The following is a 3,716-nucleotide window of genomic DNA, read 5'->3' as shown; positions in this document are numbered from 1 at the left end:
TTAAAGGCGGAATGGTTTAGTCCTCCAATACGTGTTCCAGCATTCAAAGGGAAAAAAGTTGCAGCTCTTGGCTTTCCTTCTCTGTACTTTTATTTGAAGTTTGTATCTTACTGTTGTCCATTAAAAATTCCCATCACTTGAAATTGCTATCTCAGAAATGTCATTAATCACTCTGTAAGAACTGATGAGATACATCTTGCATGTACGCATGGAAGTACATGTGTCCATCTGAGCACCTTCCCAGCGAAGACCTGATATAAGCTTTCCCTTCTAAGTCTTAGTCTTTCTCCCCAGATACAAGATCAGGCGCTCTACCTATACAAAGAAAATGAATGAGTTGCCTTTGCCTACAGTGTCGACTAAGTCCTGACCAAGTATACCACTGTAGCAACTGCAGCCAGAACAGAGCAGGGCTGTGGCTGTAATTTGTTATGGGCAGATCTATTTTGGGCAGTGAGGCTACACATCAATGCTGACAGCATTTGGAGCATTAAGTGTTCCAGAGTGAGGACTGTGGCACCGCTAACAGGTTCACACTCTGAAGACCTGTCAGAACTGGTTGGTCACTAGAAACACAGGCATTTTAGAGCATTTGTCTTAGCATAGCTCATCTTCCAGCTTTGGACTCTTTTCTTGGTTCTGAGATCTTTTATGATTGTGAGAAAGTTGACCATGCAATACAAGGCAACCAGCATGAGCCTGGGATTCTCTGGGTGTCTGCAGAGAGTTGTATCCTAAGGAACAGCAGAAAGAAAACAGAAAATCCAAAGGATTTTGTCTGTAAAGATAGCAGAAGCATTATGCCAAAAGAGGAGGAAAACACACCCATATGAATCAAGGATTCCCTCATTTCTGACTTCTTCATAGCATTTAATGGTGTAAACCATTGGAGTATACTCCAATGGAGTATGTCTGGCCATGTCTCCAATTGTTCATAAATGATGGTGGTTTAGATGTCTCTGAAATAAACTCTGGCGTACAAATACTTACTAAGCCACATATACTGAGTCAGTCACATATGTATGTCCCTCAGCTGGGATGAAGTTCTTCATTAGACCCTTTCTTGGGGCCTTTGTCAGCATTAAGGTGCCTGTGCTTGAAGGCAGCTCTGCCATGGTGCAGCCGAGTGGCCTTGGATCAGACTGCTGCATGAGAAAGAGCTGTAAGAAGCAAGGGCCACTTACTTGTGCCGAGGAGCTGCGCTTACACAGAAGCACTCTCCCTCGGTCCTTGCCTGAGCTACGTTACAGATACTCATATGCCTGGCCATGTACACGCTGGCCCAGACCCTGACCCCCTGGGCTGATCTCGGATCCTTCCCATCACTGCGGGCTTGTCTGATGATGACCTGACTGGTGGCTGTCTGGCCCTGGTTATTGTCACTGAACTTGATTCTGACCCTGACTCACTGACTTGGCTTTCTGGCTTGTCTTCAGATCTCCTTCCAACTACGGTCACTTGGATCATCACTGGTGATCTGCACTCTTAGCGGAAACTCATAACCACCACCAGACCTGCTTTGTTCTTCTTTTTTGGGTGCTATGGGGCTGCTCCGGTTTGGTATTTAAGTCACTGCCATGCCTTGCTTTGCTGTCACCCTCAGCTCCCATCTTGCCCTGCCACTTCATAAAATGTGTTTCTCCAAAGGATACCACCTCTCACCTACCACTGGTATCGCTGGTGCCAGTGGGACTGTAACACCCCACACACCAGTAGCTCCAGCACAAGCCAGACAATAGGTACACAGGCTGCCGACACGACGCGACTCTCCTTTTAGCCAACGATTTTTGTCAGAAAGTTGTCTTGAGCCAAACTACTGGCGCCACATGTTCCTGCCAATAGGATAAATCAGGATAGTGGGCAAGAAGTCAGCAATCGAGACAAAAGAGTCTGTTCTGTCACAGACAGATGGCAAAACTAAGCAGTGATACACAACTTCTCCTGTGCAATCTCACTGAACTGTTGGTCAGATAACCAGGGAATCTTGGTAACCTGGAGACTGTGTATTTCAAAAGCCCAAGTAAAATTCAAAGTGGTCACATATCCAGAGTAGTCACAAGTTCTTTGATTTTGTCACCTTTTGTAATTTACTTTGGTTGTCTGAGTCTGGCAATGCCTTTTTGGACCTTGGCAGTTGCTCTTCCCACCTTGGCTGCAACGTTCTCTCCCCTCCCTCTCCAGGCCTTTACCTCTACCTGTCCTGCTGAGACCGTCTTCAAACATACAAGGGCTATAACACTTCTCTTCATTCTTCCAATTCCACCATGAGGTACCACTGCTGTCACGCCTGCCTTCTTACAGGACACCTGGACCATCTGGACCACCACGCGTACACGCACAGTTCTGCGCATTGTTCAGACTGTGTCACACCTGCAGGGAGTTCAGCATTAGACCTAATCCTTGCCGGCAGCCTCAGACAGCACTGCTGTGAGCCGGGGCCATCAGCATGAAGGCAACGATTTCAGTTAAGTCTAAGCCAGTCAGCCTGCACCCCTGAGACTGATCTATATTTTAAGAGGGCCAGCACACAGGAAATTGTTAGGACATGGCTGACCTCAATAAAATGGTATTGGCATCTTGCATCTCAAATACTCCCACCATACATGTTCGCTTGGCTGCTATTAGGCATTGTAGCTTATCCAGCACTGCTCCCTTGTTTTAATATTGAGTCTTGTGTACCCAAGGGTACAGTTATGCCTCTGTATTTAACTGCAGCTCCTCCACCTGCTTACCTGGAAGGCTGTCCTTTGCTCTTAACACTTCATCCTGAAGAAGAAAAACTGGTGCCTCTGAGACACTCATGTGTTGTCCTGTACACATGTGGCAGATACTGACTTCTGACTCTTTTCTGCTCTTAAGCATGATGCTAAAAGAACTGGCTAGACCTTTTCAGAGATTTGCCTCTCCCATGCCCAACGAATTGGTCACCAGGAGGCTCATGCTGCACAGCAGTGCAAAACATCGGGCTCTAGAAATGCCCACAGGTATCACAACTGACAGCCACCATTTTCTAGAAACAGACACTACTAGCACTTCCTTACTCAACGTGCACCAACAGGTCACTAAACCCCATTTCCTTTACATTTCATGTAACATTTACGTAGAATTGTTATGAAAGTTTACCTTTCTGGAAGCCAGTGTAAATATACTCTGTATTCACAGGAATTCAAATAGTGCAATCGCTATCATGTCTTATGTAACGTTTCAGCATGTTCTGCAAAATTGTCTTCCCTCCCTCAAATACTGCGGTCCTCTCATGGCCCATCAGTGAGAATTCACAAACATTCACATTTCAGAAATACTATAAACCAATCTCTTTTTGGTGGATAGGAATGCTCTACTATTTTTATTTGAAGTTCAGCGAAAAACACAACAAAAAATCAATTTTGGATTAAAAATAAACTGTTTTAAAAAGTACAAGTCTCTGAACTGGATGATATAGTTAACAAAAATGTGACGACAAAACTCATTTTTGTGCGTGGTAGTAAATCTGTTGTGAAGAGGCAAGGTGTTGTTCAAGGAGAGGCAGCCAGTTGAACCCTCCTGGCATTTCTCGTGCGCCATACACTGCGACCACTGCCCAAGACGTCCCTGTACACCGACAATACCTCACGTGGTGAAGCCGAGATAACGCTTCTCGGGCCGCAGCGGCCAGCACGGACTGGGCCCGATTTAGAAGGTCTGCACGTAGAAACCGGCCCGGCCGCAACGGCGCT

The sequence above is a fragment of the Phaethon lepturus genome, unplaced genomic scaffold, assembly GCF_000687285.1.
Source record: "Phaethon lepturus isolate BGI_N335 unplaced genomic scaffold, ASM68728v1 scaffold18841, whole genome shotgun sequence".
Taxonomy (NCBI): Eukaryota; Metazoa; Chordata; class Aves; order Phaethontiformes; family Phaethontidae; genus Phaethon; species Phaethon lepturus.
The sequence above is the reverse complement of the archived record's forward strand: the minus strand, read 5'-3'. Positions refer to the sequence as shown.